The sequence below is a fragment of the Oncorhynchus keta genome, unplaced genomic scaffold (genome assembly GCF_023373465.1).
Source record: "Oncorhynchus keta strain PuntledgeMale-10-30-2019 unplaced genomic scaffold, Oket_V2 Un_scaffold_9913_pilon_pilon, whole genome shotgun sequence".
Lineage (NCBI taxonomy): Eukaryota > Metazoa > Chordata > Actinopteri > Salmoniformes > Salmonidae > Oncorhynchus > Oncorhynchus keta.
The window spans coordinates 59,081-82,296 of NW_026291020.1; the positions used below are offsets into that span (position 1 = coordinate 59,081).

The following is a 23,216-nucleotide window of genomic DNA, read 5'->3' on the forward strand; positions in this document are numbered from 1 at the left end:
CAACACCATGGCACGTTTGCTGGACTATATGAGGTTGAAAAGGTGACCTTTGTACCAAGACCCCTTCCTACGCTGCAAGAGCTCTGCAGGAGCAGGATGGTGAAAGATGTAGCAGGACCAATCAGGAGACAATGGGAGATGGAAACTCCACCCCATCTCAACCACTTCATACAGGCCGGTCCATATGCAAAGAGACAGAGGACATGAACATTGAACTCCTGCACATCTAAATGAATATATCAGGCAGTATAAGTCTCATTATACCATTATGTATCCTTGGTTTGACATGACAGCAATGAAGTGAATCACCAGTCATTTCAGAGCCTTGTTCTTTTCTATTCACATAGATTACAAACAGCAGTAACATTGCCACCACACATGTTCCACCCAGAGATTATGGCTGGGCTTTCCACCCAGTACTGCTTCATCCAGGTGAGTCTGGGTTATCCAACAAGAGTCCATTCAGTGGTTTCTATCCTTTACAGTTGCATCCAAGCGTGTCTCGATATCCAGCCATTAACAATACATCCCACACAAGCTGTTTAGCAATCAATTTACCACTAATCACACTGTGGCTGTAGTATCCACACTGTGTCTGTAGTATCCACACAGGTTGATAAGCAACCAGTTTATCACTAATCACACTGTGGCTGTTGTATCCACACAGGTTGTTTAGCAACCAGTTTATCACTAATCACACTGTGGCTGTTGTATCCACACAGGTTGTTTAGCAACCAGTTTATCACTAATCACACTGTGGCTGTTGTATCCACACAGGTTGTTTAGCAACCAGTTTATCACTAATCACACTGTGGCTGTTGTATCCACACAGGTTGTTTAGCAACCAGTTTATCACTTATCACACTGTGGCTGTAGTATCCACACAGGCTTACTGTCTCCACCCCTGTCAGGTTTATCTACCCTTCGCCCAGTCTTCTCTGGTTGTTTATTCAGCCCTGGGCACTCAGCCAAGCCTGTCTGTTATACAACTCAGGGTGTTTACCCAACCGAGTATTACAGGGAAGCAGGTAAATAGCAAGGCCTGCTCTTCAGATCTACATCATTTGGCCTGTCTCAACACTGTCTCAGCGCTGTCTCAGCACTGTCTCAACACTGTCTCAACACTGGGGAAGAAGTATCAAGTCTATTGGAAATGGCTTGGAGGGAAGTAACGTATGGCAACTGGCCTTTATTGGACAGAACATGGCGTTCATTTGTAAAGTCGCTGGGTGAGTGCTGGTGCTGGTGGGGCCCCGTTTCGGTGGAAATTATATCTTCCCTGAATAGACCGGAGGTAAAGGTTGGAGCTTTTGCCATAGCGGCATACCTTGGAGAGGCACCTGGAGGAGTGTGTTCATGTATTTGGAAGACAGAGGAATGTGGAATTATCTCATTTGCCATATACGTCTCCGGAGGCAGGTACCGGTTCACCAAGTTCCCGTGAATACAGTCACCCTACGCAAGTGATAGAAGACATGATTGGAAGATTCCCATGAGGGTACCTGAAGGCTAGCCCGAGAGCTTGGTGGTCAGAGGGAGTTCCCTTTCATAAATGTAGTGGAAGAGATGCATACCATGATACAGTTACTAAAGAGTGGATGGTGGGGACTGTGTCTTGGTATGTCCCGAAAGAATAATTCCGTTTGGGCATCTGAGCACACTGCTGTGTTAAACACCCTAGAGGATATGCGAAGTGACAACAACCATCCTGCTGCAGCAATATGTTACATGGATGTTAAACACCCTAGAGGAAGTGACAACAACCATCCTGCTGCAGCAATATGTTACATGGATGTTAAACACCCTAGAGGAAGTGACAACAACCATCCTGCTGCAGCAATATGTTACATGGATGTTAAACACCCTAGAGGAAGTGACAACAACCATCCTGCTGCAGCAATATGTTACATGGATGATAAACACCCTAGAGGAAGTGACAACAATCATCCTGCTGCAGCAATATGTTACATGGATGTTAAACACCCTAGAGGAAGTGACAACAACCATCCTGCTGCAGCAATATGTTACATGGATGAATCGCTGGATACCTCTTTAACATTGCAGGGTAAACACTGTCATACACGGTTCGATAGGTCTGGAATTCAATGTGGGCCCAAGCTACACTTCTCCACCATACGAGAGTTGACTACATGACCAAGGCTACACTTCTCCACCATACGAGAGTTGATTCACTACATGACCAAGGCTAAAAATGTAACTTTTGTACCACGACCTTCCCCCTAACTTGAGTGGAGACACTGACAAGGATGGAGTACGATCGGAGGACACGAGGGGTCAGATGGTCGGCACCGTGTCAAAGGTTTCAAACCAGGCACCCAGGCCGAGGCTATGGATATGAATAGTGAACTATTTTCTTAACATAGTCTGTAAATTATTTTATACAATGACATTACAACTAGAGTATAGTTGACCATGTTAGGTCAGGAAGAGGAAATGAGAGATGGAGGGAGGCTGAGGTTAAGACCTCACACCACCACCACCAGGAAGAGGGAATGAGAGATGGAGGGAGGCTGAGGTTAAGACCTCACACCACCACCACCAGGAAGAGGAAATGAGAGATGGAGGGAGGCTGAGGTTAAGACCTCACACCACCACCACCAGGAAGAGGGAATGAGAGATGGAGGGAGGCTGAGGTTAAGACCTCACACCACCACCACCAGGAAGAGGAAATGAGAGATGGAGGGAGGCTGAGGTTAAGACCACCACCACCAGCAGAACACAGCAATGTGCCCCAGGGTTGGAGTCAAATCCATTTTAATTCCTATCAATTCAGGAAGTACACAAATATTCCAATTCTCTTCAATGCTTCTTAATGAGGTTAACCTTCTGAATTGAATGAAATTGAAATGGAATTGACCCCAACCATGCTGTGCCCACTGACCACCAGAGGAGGCTGGTGAGGGGAGGATGAATGGCTCATAATAAGGGCTAGAATGAAGTGAATGGAACTGTACATGTGTGTTTGATGTGTTTGATACCATTCTATTAATTTTATTCCAGCCATTATTGTGAGCCTGTCCTCCATGCCACCAGCCACCAGCCACCAGCCACCAGCCACCGCTGCTGACCACAGACCAGAGACAAACAGTCTCACTGGCAAACCACGGATACATTAGTCTGGTTCCAGATCTGTGTGTGCTTTAGACAACTCCTTTAGATATACAGGGCATGACAAGGACAGTCAGAGGAGTTGAACAGATCTGAATCAGGAAACTAAGAGTTGGTTTAAACAGATCTGAATCAGGACACTAAGAGTTGGTTTAAACAGATCTGAATCAGGACACTAAGAGTTGGTTTTGAACAGATCTGAATCAGGAAACTAAGAGTTGGTTTTGAACAGATCTGAATCAGGAAACTAAGAGTTGGTTTTGAACAGATCCGAATCAGGAAACTAAGAGTTGGTTTTGAACAGATCTGAATCAGGAAACTAAGAGTTGGTTTAGAACAGATCCGAATCAGGAAACTAAGAGTTGGTTAAAACAGATCTGAATCAGGAAACTAAGAGTTGGTTAAAACAGATCTGAATCAGGACACTAAGAGTTGGTTAAAACAGATCTGAATCAGGACACTAAGAGTTGGTTAAAACAGATCTGAATCAGGACACTAAGAGTTGGTTTAAACAGATCTGAATCAGGACACTAAGAGTTGGTTTAAACAGATCTGAATCAGGACACTAAGAGTTGGTTTAAACAGATCTGAATCAGGACACTAAGAGTTGGTTTAAACAGATCTGAATCAGGACACAAAGAGTTGGTTTAAACAGATCTGAATCAGGACACTAAGAGTTGGTTTAAACAGATCTGAATCAGGACACTAAGAGTTGGTTTAAACAGATCTGAATCAGAAAACTAAGAGTTGGTTTAAACAGATCTGAATCAGGAAACTAAGAGTTGGTTTAAACAGATCTGAGTCAGGAAACTAAGAGTTGGTTTAGACAGATCTGAGTAAGGAAACTAAGAGTTGGTTTTGAACAGATCTGAGTCAGGAAACTAACCAAAAGTTTGTTTGAGGGTGTCAAAAATGTGGGACCAAATTGTATACTTGAAAGTCAGAGATATGTTGAACCTGGATCATCATAATGATTCTACATGTTATAGTATGAACCTGGATCATCATAATGATTCTACATGTTATAGTATGAACCTGGATCATCATAATGATTATACATGTTATAATATGAACCTGGATCATCATAATGATTCTACATGTTATAGTATGAACCTGGATCATCATAATGATTCTACATGTTATAATATGAACCTGGATCATCATAATGATTCTACATGTTATAATATGAACCTGGATCATCATAATGATTCTACATGTTATAATATGAACCTGGATCATCATAATGATTCTACATGTTATAATATGCCATGGCTTTTACTGGCCAAAGGTTAAACTGCTGTTATGGTTATGATATACTATGGTGTTGTGTCACTAGACTTTGACCAGATAGTATTGCATCCAAAGATCAACTGAACCTAGAACATAGATACAGAGACACTTGTCATCAGGAAGGTTCTCTCCCAGCACAACGGAAAATATCTCAATGACTTGACATGTTCTGGTTGTGAATTCAGGCTACAAGGTAAGACTCTTCCCAGGGATTATTGTCAAGTGTGTACATAAATTAAATGTATGTTGTTATTTTAGTATAGTGAAGTGAAACACTCAGATGTAACATTCCATTTCACCTGGGACAGCTACGTGACAGTTCAATCATACTAAATGGAGCTAACTGGGTGTAGTCAAGTCACATTAAAAAACATGCTGTTCATATATTCGTATATCGTGGTTATTTTACAATTTGTATATTTTTTATGTATAAATTGTAAATATTATTTCAGAATATCAGAATATTGTTGTTTTCAAAATTACAATGAATTCAGTAACAGCGTCATAATAACATACCTGGTGAACAAAACAACACACTAGAATGAGAGAAATTATTACAAGAGAAAGTGAGACATTGTTATTATTAATAATATTACTATTTTTATATTGGTATTATTTTTATTAGTTACCTATTAATTAAATCACCTGACTGTTTGGATGTGTCTGTTAGTAAATGTTTAATTTCTAAGAGATAATTAATAAAAGACAACAATTTACATTCAATAATTAGTTGTCACTGTGTTAAACACAACCAACATGCTGGATCTCTGTTTAGTTGTCACTGTGTTAACCACAACCAACATGTTGGATCTCTGTTTAGTTGTCACTGTGTTAACCACAACCAACATGCTGGATCTCTGTTTAGTTGTCACTGTGTTAAACACAACCAACATGCTGGATCTCTGTTTAGTTGTCACTGTGTTAACCACAACCAACATGTTGGATCTCTGTTTAGTTGTCACTGTGTTAACCACAACCAACATGCTGGATCTCTGTTTAGTTGTCACTGTGTTAACCACAACCAACATGTTGGATCTCTGTTTAGTTGTCACTGTGTTAACCACAACCAACATGTTGGATCTCTGTTTAAGGGGTCAGTGCTCTAAAATGAGTCTCTCTGGGGAGAGAGAGGAGGGGGGCCCTGCCTCTAAAATGAGTCTCTCTGGGGAGAGAGAGGAGGGGGGCCCTGCCTCTAAAATGAGTCTCTCTGGGGAGAGAGAGGAGGGGGGCCCTGCCTCTAAAATGAGTCTCTCTGGGGAGAGAGAGGAGGGGGGCCCTGCCTCTAAAATGAGTCTCTCTGGGGAGAGAGAGGAGGGGGGCCCTGCCTCTAAAATTAGTCTCTCTGGGGAACATGACACCACAGCTAAAAGGTGAGATGACACTGTTGTTTAATTTCTTGCATGACACAATCATTTAGCCTCTTAATTATTGCCTAATATGTCATCATAATCTTGTTGTTTTGACTAATTCTGATCGTTGTTTCAAGAGGAATTTTGACAATATATCCGTTAAATCAACACACTCTTCACTGCTGTTCAAACCAAAAATGATTCTCTCTTGCTTAATATACGGAACCATTAAAGTCCTACATAGAACCCTTTATAGGAGGTATATAATATATATATAAACCTTTATAGGAGGTTAGGAAGTGTCTGAGTAAACAGTATATATAGAATATATATAGAACCCTTTATAGGAGGTTAGGAAGTGTCTGAGTATACAGTATATATAGAATATATATAGAACCCTTTATAGGAGGTTAGGAAGTGTCTGAGTAAACAGTATATGTAGAATATATATAGAACCCTTTATAGGAGGTTAGGAAGTGTCTGAGTAAACAGTATATATAGAATATATATAGAACCATTTATAGGAGGTTAGGAAGTGTCTGAGTATACAGTATATATAGAATTTATATAGAACCCTTTATAGGAGGTTAGGAGGTGTCTGAGTATAGAGTATATATAGAATATATATAGAACCCTTTATAGGAGGTTAGCCTGTCTGAGTATACAGTATATATAGAATATATATATAACCCTTTATTAGGAGGTTAGGAAGTGTCTGAGTATACAGTATATATAGAACCCTTTATAGGAGGTTGGCCTGTCTGAGTATACAGTATATATTTAACCCTTTATAGGAGGTTAGTCTGTCTGAGTATACAGTATATATTTAACCCTTTATAGGGCTCTTTGGTCAGGACTCTGGAGGTTCTTCATTACTGAATTGATCTTCATTATATCCAAACACACTGGTGGTCAGGGAGGCATCTCTTTGTTTGAACGATGGTCCACTTCAACTCTGGTTGACTTCTTTACAATACAATATATTACAATACTTTACAATAAAACACATTATAATACTTTTCAATACAACTTTGTCCATTAGTTACAGCAAACAACAAACATGTCTCTTCTGCAATTCTCTACTCTGAGATGCTTTGTGAACATGGGCCCAGATTTCAAATTAATGTTTGTTTAACTTTTTGCGTCGAGCCATCCCGGATCCGGGATCGTGAATACAGCCTCAAGCTCATTACCATAACGCAACGTTAACTATTCATGAAAATCGCAAATGAAATGAAATTAATCTATTTGCTCTCAAGCTTAGCCTTTTGTTAACAACACTGTCATCTCAGATTTTCAAAATATGCTTCTCAACCATTGCAAAACAAGCATTTGTGTAACAGTATTGATGGCTAACGTAGCATTTAGCGTTAGTATTCAGCATGCAACATTTTCCACAAAAAACAGAAAAGCATTCAAATAAAATAATTTACCTTTGAAGAACTTCAGGTGTTTTCAATGAGGAGACTGTTAGAATGTTCCGTTTTTACAAAAAAATATTATTTGTGTCGACTAATCGCTCCGTTTTGTTCATCACATTTGGGGAGGGAAAAAAAATATATATATTAAGTCATTAAAACGCAAACTTTTTTCCAAATTAACTCCATAATATCGACAGAAACATGGCAAACCGATGTTTAGAATCAATCCTCAAGGTGTTTTTCACATATCTATCGACGATAAAATCCATCGTGGCATTTTACTTTCTCTTCTGAAGAAATGGAACGCGTATGGACCTACAGATTACGCACACAGGACACCGGGCGGGACACCAGGTAAATGTAGTCTCTTATGGTCAATCTTCCAATGAAATGCCTACAAACACGTCACAATGCTGCAGACACCTCGGGGAATAGACAGAAACCGCAGGCTCATTCCTGGCGCATTCACAGCCATATAAGGAGACATTGGAACACAGCGCCTTCAGAATCTGGGGCATTTCCTGTATGAAACTTCATCTTAGTTTCGCCTGTTGCATTAGTTCTGGGGCACTCACAGATAATATCTTTGCAGTTTTGGAGACGTCAGAGTTTTGTCTTTCCAAGGCTGTCAATTCCATGCATAGTCGAGCATCTTTTCATGACAAAATATTGCGCTTAAAACGGACACGTCTTTTTATCCAATAATGACATAGCGCCCCCATAGGTTGAACAGGTTAACATAATCATAAACAATATGAATATTACTAGTTTAACCCACAGTAAAGGTTTAGTTATTTTGTGCCAGCGTTCTGGAACTTCCTGCGTCCACGTACAGAACTGTCCGTGTCCCCGTACTGTGTGGTGCCAAGCATGTTGTCTGGTTACGCGCAGAGTTGGCTGAGGTGATCTTGGGGAATAATTACAGAGTTCATTACATTGAGACGCACCGGAGTTTATTGTTCAATTTGCTTTTTTCTTTACGGTCAGGGACAGTATGAGTGTAGCCAGATCCTTTTCACTCTCTATCATTTTTTTTATTTGTGGGTCACCGGATTCGTCATCGTCCTCGAGACGAGGTAAAGACAACGACCTGGTAGCTAGCCAAACTAGTCAGTACAGCTAGCTAGCTACTATACCAGCAGCATCCTGGTTATCCTAGCTACCAAATCAAATCAAATGTATTTATAAAGCCCTTCTTACATCAGTTGGTGGCTGTACAGGAACCCAGCCTAAAACCCCAAACAGCAAGCAATGCAGGTGTAGAAGCACGGTGGCTAGGAAAAACTCCCTAGAAAGACCAGAACCTAGGAAGAAATTAGAGAGGAACCAGGCTATAAGGGGTGACCAGTCCTCTTCTGGCTATGCCGGTGGAGATTATAATAGAACATGGCCAAGATTTTAAAATGTTCATAGATGACCAGCAGTGTTAAATAATAATTATCACAGTGGTTGTCGATGGTGCTACAGGTCAGCACCTCAGGAGTAAATGTCAGTTGGCTTTTCATAGACGATCATTCAGAGTATCTCTCCCGCTCCTGCTGTCTCCAGAGAGTTGAAAGCAGCTGGTCTGGGACAGGTAGCATGTCCGGTCAGGGTTCCATAGCCGCAGGTAGAACAGTTGAAACTGGAGCAGCAGCACGGCCAGGTGGATTGGGGACAGCAAGGAGTCATCAGGCCAGGTAGTCCTGAGGCATGGTCCAAGGGCTCAGGTCCTCTAAGAGAGAGAAAGAAAGAATGTAAGAGAGAGAGAAAGAGAGAAAGAGAATTAGAGAGAGCATACTTAAATTCACACAGGACACCAGATAAGACAGGAGAAATACTCCAGATATAACAGACTGACCCTAACCCCCCCGACACATAAACTACTGCAGCAGAAATACTGGAGGATGAGACAGGAGGGGTCGGGAGACACTGTGGCCCCATCCGACGATACCACCGGACAGGACCAAACAGGAAGGATATAACCCCACACACTTTGCCAAACCACAGCCCCCACACCACTAGAGGGATAACTTCAACCACCAACTTACCATCCTGAGACGAGGCCGAGTATACAGCCCACAAAGATCTCGGCCACGGCACAACCCAAGGGGGGTTATTATATAACTGAAGTTTATTTAGTGCTTTACCACTACATCATCACCGGCTGCCTGCATTTCTTGTGGACCGATGGAGCTCCCCGGTTGTTTCTTCCACCTGTTAAATCCCGGTGAGGCTTCTCCCTCTCTCGTTGACGGATGCTGGCCACCTCTGTCCGGTTCTCCTCTCTTCACTAGATGGACGGTAACTTTAGTGTTGAAACCCTCTGTGTCCAAGGACCGAACTTTTGAATATTATTTTTGTGGCGCCTCAGTAGGCTGAACACATGACATTTTCAACAATGTTTTTTTCTGATAAAAACTAGTTCATTGCATCCGCCATGGAGCCCAGTTTCATAACATTACCTTGTCTTATATTATGTCTCTAGTTATGAAATAATCGTGAATAAACAGACCTTATTTAGGTTATTTTTCACCCTGCCAGAATCCTATTAGTTCTATTGAGCACCGTGGAATCAACTCACCTTCTGAACGTTCTATTCCCAGCTCATTGTTCTGCGTCACAATGCCAGCTCCTATTAGTTCTATCGAGCTCCGTGGAACCAACTCACCTTCTGAATGTTCTATTCCCAGCTCATTGTTCTGCGTCACAATGCCAGCTCCTATTAGTTCTATTGAGCTCCGTGGAACCAACTCACCTTCTGAACGTTCTATTCCCAGCTCATTGTTTTGCATCACAATGCCAGCTCCTATTAGTTCTATTGAGCTCCGTGGAACCAACTCACCTTCTGAACGTTCTATTCCCAGCTCATTGTTCTGCGTCACAATGGCAGCTTCTCTATTGTATCAATGACACCTGCCGGCATTAACGATGAACACTGACCTCAGGTTACTTATTATACTGAGATGCAGTGCCTTAGACCGCTGACCTCAGGTAACTTATTATACTGAGATGCAGTGCCTTAGATCGCTGACCTCAGGTAAATTATTATACTGAGATGCAGTGCCTTAGACCGCTGACCTCAGGTGACTTATTATACAGAGATGGAGTGCCTCAGACCGCTGACCGCAGGTAACTAATTATACTGAGATGCAGTGCCTTAGACCGCTGACCGCAGGTAACTTATTATACTGAGATGCAGTGCCTTAGACCGCTGACCTCAGGTGACTTATTATACTGAGATGCAGTGCCATAGACCGCTGACCTCAGGTAACTTATTATACTGAGATGCAGTGCCTTAGACCGCTGACTGCAGGTAACTTATTATACTGAGATGCAGTGCCTTAGACCGCTGACTGCAGGTAACTTATTATACTGAGATGCAGTGCCTTAGACCGCTGACCGCAGGTTACTTATTATACTGAGATGCAGTGCCTTAGACCGCTGACCTCAGGTGACTTATTATACTGAGATGCAGTGCCTTAGACCGCTGACCTCAGGTAACTTATTATACTGAGATGCAGTGCCTTAGACCGCTGACCTCAGGTGACTTATTATACTGAGATGCAGTGCCATAGACCGCTGACCTCAGGTAACTAATTATACTGAGATGCAGTGCCTTAGACCGCTGACCGCAGGTAACTTATTATACTGAGATGCAGTGCCTTAGACCGCTGACCGCAGGTAACTTATTATACTGAGATGCAGTGCATTAGACCGCTGACCTCAGGTGACTTATTATACTGAGATGCAGTGCCTTAGACCGCTGACCGCAGGTAACTTATTATACTGAGATGCAGTGCCTTAGACCGCTGACCGCAGGTAACTTATTATACTGAGATGCAGTGCCTTAGACCGCTGACCTCAGGTAACTTATTATACTGAGATGCAGTGCCTTAGACCGCTGACCTCAGGTGACTTATTATACTGAGATGCAGTGCCATAGACCGCTGACCTCAGGTAACTTATTATACTGAGATGCAGTGCCTTAGACCGCTGACTGCAGGTAACTTATTATACTGAGATGCAGTGCCTTAGACCGCTGACCTCAGGTGACTTATTATACTGAGATGCAGTGCCTTAGACCGCTGACCGCAGGTAACTTATTATACTGAGATGCAGTGCCTTAGACCGCTGACCTCAGGTAACTTATTATACTGAGATGCAGTGCCTTAGACCGCTGACCGCAGGTAACTTATTATACTGAGATGCAGTGCCTTAGACCGCTGACCGCAGGTAACTTATTATACTGAGATGCAGTGCCTTAGACCGCTGACCGCAGGTAACTTATTATACTGAGATGCAGTGCCTTAGACCGCTGACCGCAGGTTACTTATTATACTGAGATGCAGTGCCTTAGACCGCTGACCGCAGGTAACTTATTATACTGAGATGCAGTGCCTTAGACCGCTGACCTCAGGTGACTTATTATACTGAGATGCAGTGCCTTAGACCGCTGACCGCAGGTAACTTATTATACTGAGATGCAGTGCCTTAGACCGCTGACCGCAGGTAACTTATTATACTGAGATGCAGTGCCTTAGACCGCTGACCTCAGGTAACTTATTATACTGAGATGCAGTGCCTTAGACCGCTGACTGCAGGTGACTTATTATACTGAGATGCAGTGCCTTAGACCGCTGACCGCAGGTTACTTATTATACTGAGATGCAGTGCCTTAGACCGCTGACTGCAGGTAACTTATTATACTGAGATGCAGTGCCTTAGACCGCTGACCTCAGGTGACTTATTATACTGAGATGCAGTGCCTTAGACCGCTGACCTCAGGTGACTTATTATACTGAGATGCAGTGCCTTAGACCGCTGACCTCAGGTGACTTATTATACTGAGATGCAGTGCCTTAGACCGCTGACCGCAGGTGACTTATTATACTGAGATGCAGTGCCTTAGACCGCTGACTGCAGGTGACTTATTATACTGAGATGCAGTGCCTTAGACCGCTGACCTCAGGTGACTTATTATACTGAGATGCAGTGCCTTAGACCGCTGACCGCAGGTAACTTATTATACTGAGATGCAGTGCCATAGACCGCTGACCTCAGGTAACTTATTATACTGAGATGCAGTGCCTTAGACCGCTGACTGCAGGTAACTTATTATACTGAGATGCAGTGCCTTAGACCGCTGACTGCAGGTAACTTATTATACTGAGATGCAGTGCCTTAGACCGCTGACCGCAGGTTACTTATTATACTGAGATGCAGTGCCTTAGACCGCTGACCTCAGGTGACTTATTATACTGAGATGCAGTGCCTTAGACCGCTGACCTCAGGTAACTTATTATACTGAGATGCAGTGCCTTAGACCGCTGACCTCAGGTGACTTATTATACTGAGATGCAGTGCCATAGACCGCTGACCTCAGGTAACTAATTATACTGAGATGCAGTGCCTTAGACCGCTGACCGCAGGTAACTTATTATACTGAGATGCAGTGCCTTAGACCGCTGACCGCAGGTAACTTATTATACTGAGATGCAGTGCATTAGACCGCTGACCTCAGGTGACTTATTATACTGAGATGCAGTGCCTTAGACCTCTGACCGCAGGTAACTTATTATACTGAGATGCAGTGCCTTAGACCGCTGACCGCAGGTAACTTATTATACTGAGATGCAGTGCCTTAGACCGCTGACCTCAGGTAACTTATTATACTGAGATACAGTGCCTCAGACCGCTGACCTCAGGTGACTTATTATACTGAGATGCAGTGCCTTAGACCGCTGACCGCAGGTAACTTATTATACTGAGATGCAGTGCCTTAGACCGCTGACCGCAGGTGACTTATTATACTGAGATGCAGTGCCATAGACCGCTGACCTCAGGTAACTTATTATACTGAGATGCAGTGCCTTAGACCGCTGACCTCAGGTGACTTATTATACTGAGATGCAGTGCCATAGACCGCTGACCTCAGGTAACTTATTATACTGAGATGCAGTGCCTTAGACCGCTGACTGCAGGTAACTTATTATACTGAGATGCAGTGCCTTAGACCGCTGACCGCAGGTTACTTATTATACTGAGATGCAGTGCCTTAGACCGCTGACTGCAGGTAACTTATTATACTGAGATGCAGTGCATTAGACCGCTGACCTCAGGTGACTTATTATACTGAGATGCAGTGCCTTAGACCGCTGACCGCAGGTAACTTATTATACTGAGATGCAGTGCCTTAGACCGCTGACCGCAGGTAACTTATTATACTGAGATGCAGTGCCTTAGACCGCTGACCGCAGGTAACTTATTATACTGAGATGCAGTGCCTTAGACCGCTGACCGCAGGTTACTTATTATACTGAGATGCAGTGCCTTAGACCGCTGACCGCAGGTAACTTATTATACTGAGATGCAGTGCCTTAGACCGCTGACCTCAGGTGACTTATTATACTGAGATGCAGTGCCTTAGACCGCTGACCGCAGGTAACTTATTATACTGAGATGCAGTGCCTTAGACCGCTGACCGCAGGTAACTTATTATACTGAGATGCAGTGCCTTAGACCGCTGACCTCAGGTAACTTATTATACTGAGATGCAGTGCCTTAGACCGCTGACTGCAGGTGACTTATTATACTGAGATGCAGTGCCTTAGACCGCTGACCGCAGGTTACTTATTATACTGAGATGCAGTGCCTTAGACCGCTGACTGCAGGTAACTTATTATACTGAGATGCAGTGCCTTAGACCGCTGACCTCAGGTGACTTATTATACTGAGATGCAGTGCCTTAGACCGCTGACCTCAGGTGACTTATTATACTGAGATGCAGTGCCTTAGACCGCTGACCTCAGGTGACTTATTATACTGAGATGCAGTGCCTTAGACCGCTGACCGCAGGTGACTTATTATACTGAGATGCAGTGCCTTAGACCGCTGACTGCAGGTGACTTATTATACTGAGATGCAGTGCCTTAGACCGCTGACCTCAGGTGACTTATTATACTGAGATGCAGTGCCTTAGACCGCTGACCGCAGGTAACTTATTATACTGAGATGCAGTGCCTCAGACCGCTGACCTCAGGTAACTTATTATACTGAGATGCAGTGCCTTAGACCGCTGACCGCAGGTAACTTATTATACTGAGATGCAGTGCCTTAGACCGCTGACCTCAGGTAACTTATTATACTGAGATGCAGTGCCTCAGACCGCTGACCTCAGGTAACTTATTATACTGAGATGCAGTGCCTTAGACCGCTGACCGCAGGTAACTTATTATACTGAGATGCAGTGCCTTAGACCGCTGACCGCAGGTAACTTATTATACTGAGATACAGTGCCTTAGACCGCTGCACCACTTGGGAGCGCATATTGGTTTCCAGAAAAAACTGTTCAAAACACATGTCTCTATCCCTGTTTTCAAGATGTGGCCAATTTAAGCAGCAAGAAGAGATTGTTTTCATTAAGAATTATTTAATTGTGGTGACAATTTGTTGTATCTGAATGGCTGCTGGGTAATTTGATAAGCATTGGAATCTTCATTCGTTGACATCGAATTGAGTGAATGCTGTGCAGGTTCATTGAGTTGCGAACCAAATGGATTGGTCTAGCTCATTGATTTGTAGATCTGACGCTGTTGCTACCTCAGATTTTGAGCCTAGCAGGTGTTGCGAATGAGTTACAGAAGGCCACAGGGAGGAGCAAGAGAGCTTTAAACACATACTATTTGTTAGCATTTTGAATATTTTGTTCATCAAAACCTGTCTAAGAGCTGTCGTGTCTTTACTATCATTAAATGAAGACTTAGTTTTTATCAAAGATTCTCTGTAATTATTATTACGCGATTAAACTGATTAATCATGTAACTGTAATTAACTAGGAATTTGGGGCACCAAGGAAAATATTCAGATTACAAAGATATTTTATCTGATCAAATTAATTAAGTATTTTAACGTCGTAAATTGTTGCACGAACGTCTTCACTATGAGTGAATTGTCACACATCAATTGTCTTAAACAATGTGTTTACTAACTAAGTAATTCACATAAATGAATAAACAAACATTTGATAGTTACAAGGAAATGATATTGGAGTTTCCCTAGTGGGATCGCAGAAAATAAATCATTTATTTACTAACTAAGTAATTCACAGAAATGTATAACAAACAGTAGATAGTTACAAGGAAATTATAGTGTATTTTCCCTAGTGGGATAAACCGGCATGGCGGTTTGGTGTACAAAGGGGAAGTGGGGGTCGACTGAGATGAGACAACACACAGTTGATAATTATATTAATTGAAATGCTAATCCTTTGCACATGAACAATTGCAATCAATATATATATTTACGCTCAGTGTGTCGTCTTGATCGCTGTTTAAATGTTTTTTCTTTTGTAGAATTGTCCGTCTCTCTCTCCATGTCATGGTTAGAATGGATAGTTCAGAGTAACATTAATTCATGTCGTTATAGAATAGATGTTTGGTTGTTGTCGGTCTTCGCGTTCAATGATACCGAAATCCTAGCTGCAGACTAGTCATTAATATCAATATCGTTAGTCTAAGAGTTTAACCACGTGGGATGTGGGATGGTTATAAGATTCAGCAGTCTACTCAAACCTTGGGCTGGTCTGCAACCTTTGTCCTCTCGTAATTGAGGGAAACATGGTCTGTTGAGAAATTCTCAAGGTGGGGTTTTATTTTCAATTGCAGAAAAGGGCCTGTCCCAGGATGCCCGACCCTAACTGGGCTCATGGGACAGTATCATCCTCACTCGTTCATCTTATACAACAATTAGATGTAAACCTCATATCTGAGGCTATTATATAAACAGCGTTATGGTAATGAGGCCACACCGTCTTCCATGAGCCCCACAAAATTGCACCAAACGGACCAGTTCGTAGCTGGATTCTTCACCCATCTTTTATACCTCCAGAACATAAATGTTGTTCGGACCTCAAGTTCTGTGAGGTGGAAGAAATGAATTTGTTCTCTATGAAAATTCACTCTGTCTCTATACTGTGGCCATACTGCGACCTCTCTGACCACAGCAGCCTAGTTGTAGGAGACAGAGAGAGGGGGCCTCGCTGTACCCAAAGAGGGCAATGTCATGACAGCGCTGTGCTGTTTTTATTTTAGTTATTAGTTATTTTATTACATTCATTATTTGAAGGGAGAACACTTGATCAACAAGCCACATGTGTTTTATTTTGTAATGTAGTTTGAACTAGGTGACTTAGTAACCTCTATGTGAAAGTCCAGAAATTGGTTTAGGATAGGTGGGGCAGGTTTGAGACTGATCTAAGGAATTAACCAGAAAAACACACTTTATTTTTCAGCTCCCAATGGCTGTATATGAATGAATAACTTTTAATTGATACATATTTATAAAAAATGTACAGCCAAATAATCACTGTTCAATCCTCAACCTTAGTATACATGCATTTTCAAATATTTTCTTAATATCTCATATTGGGACTAAACAGCCTCGGAATAGAAAAGATGAGACTGCATCTTCGAATTTACCTCATCATGCCCCTCATTTGCGCGAGATGGCAGAGTAACGAGTTGAGTTGTCTGCTTGTGAGAGAAGTTGGAGAGCGGGTCGATGCTGGTTGATGAATTGACAATGAATGTACTATAGTAGATGGAACTTTTCCTGTGAGGGGGAGTGGTGGTGTATCCAGGGAGAAAACTAAACTAATCTATTATTTAGCAACTACAGTAGCACTGAATAATGTGTAATTCTAAACTAGTAATTACTCAGAATTAATATAACATGTTCTAGTTCATTTTACCATTAAATATTTAATATATATTTATTAAACATTTATAGTGTAACAAACATTGAAACTGACATAAACCAAACACACCATACATTTAGTAGATGAGAGATGTAATGTTTGTCTCTGCTGTGTTGAAGTCCAATCAAGCAGGAGAGACCAGCCTCCCCTGTTCCCAGCTGTGTGTCCCTGAAGAGTGACAAGTCTATGGAACCTCCTATATTATTTAGAGAGGAAGACATTTCACCTGAACAAAGGTAAGAAGAACTCATGGGTCCTGGTCAGTGAGATAAACAACAGTGTCTCTAGTCATTTCTCCTCCCATTTTCCCATTTATTGTTGTTGTTTTCATAATCCACAGGCTAATAATTTTGTCCATTTACATAGTTGTAAAACAATATTAAACAAACACAACATTCCCTCCCTGTGTGTGTGTGTGTGTGTGTGTGTGTGTGTGTGTGTGTGTGTGTGTGTGTGTGTGTGTGTGTGTGTGTGTGTGTGTGTGTGTGTGTGTGTGTGTGTCTGACCTCCCTGGATGAGGAGATGTAATCTCTATCCTGATTGCCTAGTCACTTGTACCCCTACCTACATGTGGATATTACCTCAATTACCTCAACTACCTGGTACCCTGCACATTGACTCAGTACTGGTTCTCCTTATAGTCTCATTATTACCTCAACTACCTGGTACCCTGCACATTGACTCAGTACTGGTACTCCTTATAGTCTCATTATTACCTCAACTACCTGGTACCCTGCACATTGACTCAGTACTGGTGCTCCTTATAGTCTCATTATTACCTCAACTACCTGGTACCCTGCACATTGACTCAGTACTGGTACTCCTTATAGTCTCATTATTACCTCAACTACCTGGTACCCTGCACATTGACTCAGTACTGGTACTCCTTATAGTCTCATTTTTACCTCAACTACCTGGTACCCTGCACATTGACTCAGTACTGGTACTCCTTATAGTCTCATTATTACCTCAACTACCTGGTACCCTGCACATTGACTCAGTACTGGTACTCCTTATAGTCTCATTATTACCTCAACTACCTGGTACCCTGCACATTGACTCAGTACTGGTACTCCTTATAGTCTCATTATTACCTCAACTACCTGGTACCCTGCACATTGACTCAGTTCTGGTACTCCTTATAGTCTCATTATTACCTCAACTACCTGGTACCCTGCACATTGACTCAGTACTGGTACTCCTTATAGTCTCATTATTACCTCAACTACCTGGTACCCTGCACATTGACTCAGTACTGGTACTCCTTATAGCCTCATTTTTACCTCAACTACCTGGTACCCTGCACATTGACTCAGTGACCTGTAGCGTCATTATTCCTATTTTTTGTTACTATTTCCTTTCTGTTATTTACAAGGTACAAGGGCAGCGTAGCACGTCTGGTGAACAGGGCAGAGCTCCATATCCGCAGGCAGAACAGTACAAACTGGACCAGCAGCACGACAAGGTATCACTTCTAGTGGATCATGTATCAATACTGATAGGATGAAAAGAAAGGGAGCACTGCTCTCAGATCCGTTTTCTCCATTCAAATATTTCCTTAACATTATAATTATGTCACAATACTGACTACGGATCAGCTTCTATTATCACCTATGGCTTCAAGTATTGAGGAGGCTTAGTCTAATTCTTACCAAATAAAAATGCACTAAATCCCCAATTTGGCACATCATTGTGTTCATGTTAGGATACACACCATTAAATATATTGAGACATATTACAGACAGTAGTCTACAAGTAGCAAAATAGAACTCAATACATTGAACAATATGATTGAAATAGGCCTACAGCCTACAGTTCATAGTTTAATGCAGTCATCTCAGTTTTCATTTGAAGCACATTTGTAGAAGTCCCTTGTTTGAATCAACTGCAAAGACATTGGCAAAATCAAATCAAATGTATTTATATAGCCCTTCGTACATCAGCTGATATCTCAAAGTGCTGTACAGAAACCCAGCCTAATACCCCAAACAGCAAGCAATGCAGGTGTAGAAGCACGGTGGCTAGGAAAAACTCCCTAGAAAGGCCAGAACCTAGGAAGAAACCTAGAGAGGAACCAGGCTATGTGGGGAGGCCAGTCCTCTTCTGGCTGTGCCGGGTGGAGATTATAACAGAACATGGCCAAGATGTTCAAATGTTCATACATTACCAGCATGGTCGAATGATAATAAGGCAGAACAGTTGAAACTGGAGCAGCAGCACGGTCAGGTGGACTGGGGACAGCAAGGAGTCATCATGTCAGGTAGTCCTGGGGCATGGTCCTAGGGCTCAGGTCCTCCGAGAGAGAGAAAGAAAGAGAGAAGGAGAGAATTAGAGAACGCACACTTAGGAAAAGGACAGGAGAATGATGATAAGGCAGAACAGTTGAAACTGTGCAAAGACATTGGCAACTTTGTATTTGTAGTCAACGTTGTTCTGAATTCATCTGCAGTCACAGAGAGACTGATAAACCATGTGATTATATGTTTAGCAGAGATCTTACATTTACATTTACATTTAAGTCATTTAGCAGACGCTCTTATCCAGAGCGACTTACAAATTGGTGCATTCACCTTATGACATCCAGTGGAACAGTCACTTTACAATAGTGCATCTAAATCTTAAAGGGGGGTGAGAGGGAATACTTATCCTATCCTAGGTATTCCTTAAAGAGGTGGGGTTTCAGGTGTCTCCGGAAGGTGGTGATCTTCTGTGTATAAAGTCATGCGGAAGGGCAAGAAATAATGGAATGACTCACTCAGCTGTTCCAGTGGTCTGAGACAGGTGTTAGATTACTCAGCTGTTCTAGTGGTCTGAGGCAGGTGTTAGATTACTCAGCTGTTCTAGGGGTCTGAGACAGGTGTTAGATTACTCAGCTGTTCTAGTGGTCTGAGGCAGGTGGTAGATTACTCAGCTGTTCTAGTGGTCTGAGACAGGTGTTAGATTACTCAGCTGTTCAAGTGGTCTGAGGCAGGTGTTAGATTACTCACCTGTTCTAGTGGTCTGAGGTGGTAGATTACTCAGATGTTCTAGTGGTCTGAGGCAGGTGTTAGATTACTCAGCTGTTCTAGTGGTCTGAGGCAGGTGTTAGATTACTCAGCTGTTCTAGTGGTCTGAGACAGGTGTTAGATTACTCAGCTGTTCTAGTGGTCTGAGGCAGGTGTTAGATTACTCAGCTGTTCTAGTGGTCTGAGGTGGTAGATTACTCAGCTGATCTAGTGGTTTGAGGTGGTAGATTACTCAGCTGTTCTAGTGGTCTGAGACAGGTGTTAGATTACTCAGCTGTTCTAGTGGTCTGAGGCAGGTGTTAGATTACTCACCTGTTCTAGTGGTCTGAGGTGGTAGATTACTCAGCTGTTCTAGTGGTCTGAGGTGGTAGATTACTCAGCTGTTCTAGTGGTCTGAGGTGGTAGATTACTCAGCTGTTCTAGTGGTCTGAGGCAGGTGTTAGATTACTCAGCTGTTCTAGTGGTCTGAGACAGGTGTTAGATTACTCAGCTGTTCTAGCGGTCTGAGGCAGGTGTTAGATTAGCGGTCTGAGGTGGTAGATTACTCAGCTGTTCTAGTGGTCTGAGGTGGTAGATTACTCAGCTGTTCTAGCGGTCTGAGGCAGGTGTTAGATTACTCAGCTGTTCTAGTGGTCTGAGGCAGGTGTTAGATTACTCAGCTGTTCTAGTGGTCTGAGGCAGGTGTTAGATTACTCAGCTGTTCTAGCGGTCTGAGGCAGGTGTTAGATTAGCGGTCTGAGGTGGTAGATTACTCAGCTGTTCTAGTGGTCTGAGGTGGTAGATTACTCAGCTGTTCTAGTGGTCTGAGACAGGTGTTAGATTACTCAGCTGTTCTAGCGGTCTGAGGCAGGTGTTAGATTACTCAGCTGTTCTAGTGGTCTGAGGCAGGTGTTAGATTACTCAGATGTTCTAGTGGTCTGAGGCAGGTGTTAGATCACTCAGATGTTCTAGTGGTCTGAGACAGGTGTTAGATTACTCAGCTGTTCTAGTGGTCTGAGGCAGGTGTTAGATTACTCAGCTGTTCTAGTGGTCTGAGGCAGGTGGTAGATTACTCAGCTGTTCTAGTGGTCTGAGACAGGTGTTAGATTACTCAGCTGTTCTATTGGTCTGAGGCAGGTGTTAGATTACTCAGCTGTTCTAGTGGTCTGAGACAGGTGTTAGATTACTCAGCTGTTCTAGTGGTCTGAGACAGGTGGTAGATTACTCAGCTGTTCTATTGGTCTGAGACAGGTGTTAGATTACTCAGCTGTTCTAGTGGTCTGAGACAGGTGGTAGATTACTCAGCTGTTCTAGTGGTCTAAGGCAGGTGTTAGATTACTCAGCTGTTCTAGTGGTCTGAGACAGGTGTTAGATTACTCAGCTGTTCTAGTGGTCTAAGGCAGGTGGTAGATTACTCAGCTGTTCTAGTGGTCTGAGACAGGTGTTAGATTACTCAGCTGTTCTAGTGGTCTGAGACAGGTGGTAGATTACTCAGCTGTTCTAGTGGTCTAAGGCAGGTGTTAGATTACTCAGCTGTTCTAGTGGTCTGAGACAGGTGGTAGATTACTCAGCTGTTCTAGTGGTCTGAGGCAGGTGTTAGATTACTCAGCTGTTCTAGTAGTCTGAGGCAGGTGTTAGATTACTCAGCTGTTCTAGTGGTCTGAGACAGGTGGTAGATTACTCAGCTGTTCTAGTGGTCTGAGGCAGGTGTTAGATTACTCAGCTGTTCTAGTAGTCTGAGGCAGGTGTTAGATTACTCAGCTGTTCTAGTGGTCTGAGGCAGGTGTTATATTAGTCTGCTGTTCTAGTGGTCTGAGGCAGGTGGTAGATTACTCAGCTGTTCTAGTGGTCTGAGGTGGTAGATTACTCACCTGTTCTAGTGGTCTGAGGCAGGTGTTAGATTACTCAGCTGTTCTAGTGGTCTGAGGTGGTAGATTACTCAGCTGTTCTAGTCTTCTGAGGTGGTAGATTACTCAGCTGTTCTAGTGGTCTGAGGTGGTAGATTACTCAGCTGTTCTAGTGATCTGAGGCAGGTGTTAGATTACTCAGCTGTTCTAGTGGTCTGAGGCAGGTGTTAAATTACTCAGCTGTTCTAGCGGTCTGAGGCAGGTGGTAGATTACTCAGCTGTTCTAGTGGTCTGAGGCAGGTGTTAGATTACTCGGCTGTTCTAGTGGTCTGAGGCAGGTGTTAGATTAATCAGCTGTTCTAGTGGTCTGAGGTGGTAGATTACTCACCTGTTCTAGTGGTCTGAGACAGGTGTTAGATTACTCAGCTGTTCTAGTGGTCTGAGACAGGTGTTAGATTACTCAGCTGTTCTAGTGGTCTGAGGCAGGTGGTAGATTACTCAGCTGTTCTAGTGGTCTGAGGTGGTAGATTACTCACCTCTTCTAGTGGTCTGAGGTGGTAGATTACTCAGCTGTTCTAGTGGTCTGAGACAGGTGTTAAATTACTCAGCTGTTCTAGTGGTCTGAGACAGGTGTTAGATCACTCAGCTGTTCTAGTGGTCTGAGACAGGTGTTAGATTACTCAGCTGTTCTAGTGGTCTGAGACAGGTGTTAGATTAGTCAGCTGTTCTAGTGGTCTGAGGCAGGTGGTAGATTACTCAGCTGTTCTAGTGGTCTGAGACAGGTGTTAGATTAGTCCGCTGTTCTAGTGGTCTGAGGCAGGTGTTAGATTACTCAGCTGTTCTAGTGGTCTGAGGCAGGTGTTATATTAGTCAGCTGTTCTAGTGGTCTGAGGCAGGTGGTAGATTACTCAGCTGTTCTAGTGGTCTGAGGTGGTAGATTACTCACCTGTTCTAGTGGTCTGAGACAGGTGGTAGATTACTCACCTGTTCTAGTGGTCTGAGACAGGTGTTAGATTAGTCAGCTGTTCTAGTGGTCTGAGGTGGTAGATTACTCACCTGTTCTAGTGGTCTGAGGCAGGTGTTAGATTAGTCAGCTGTTCTAGTGGTCTGAGGTGGTAGATTACTCACCTGTTCTAGTGGTCTGAGGCAGGTGTTAGATTACTCAGCTGTTCTAGTGGTCTGAGGCAGGTGTTAGATTACTCAGCTGTTCTAGTGGTCTGAGGCAGGTGTTAGATTACTCAGCTGTTCTAGTGGTCTGAGGCAGGTGGTAGATTACTCAGCTGTTCTAGTGGTCTGAGGCAGGTGTTAGATTAGTCAGCTGTTCTAGTGGTCTGAGGTGGTAGATTACTCACCTGTTCTAGTGGTCTGAGGCAGGTGTTAGATTACTCAGCTGTTCTAGTGGTCTGAGGCAGGTGTTAGATTACTCAGCTGTTCTAGAGGTCTGAGGCAGGTGTTAGATT

At 43.0% G+C, this 23,216-nt stretch overlaps 2 long non-coding RNA genes across 2 annotated transcripts; one reads left to right on the forward strand and one right to left on the reverse strand.

Annotated features, from left to right (window-relative positions):
* Positions 1–17,516: 17,516 nt before the first annotated feature.
* Positions 17,517–18,200, reverse strand: LOC127929738 (uncharacterized). Its single transcript, XR_008135953.1, has 3 exons — positions 17,831–18,200; positions 17,705–17,767; positions 17,517–17,641 (listed from the first exon to the last, which is right to left on the reverse strand). It is a non-coding gene; the product is annotated as an uncharacterized LOC127929738 (long non-coding RNA).
* A 1,499-nt stretch (positions 18,201–19,699) lies between these two features.
* LOC127929736 (uncharacterized) lies at positions 19,700–23,055 on the forward strand. Its single transcript, XR_008135948.1, has 6 exons — positions 19,700–19,744; positions 19,783–19,858; positions 19,969–20,116; positions 20,532–20,611; positions 20,895–21,008; positions 22,907–23,055. It is a non-coding gene; the product is annotated as an uncharacterized LOC127929736 (long non-coding RNA).
* Positions 23,056–23,216: the final 161 nt, after the last annotated feature.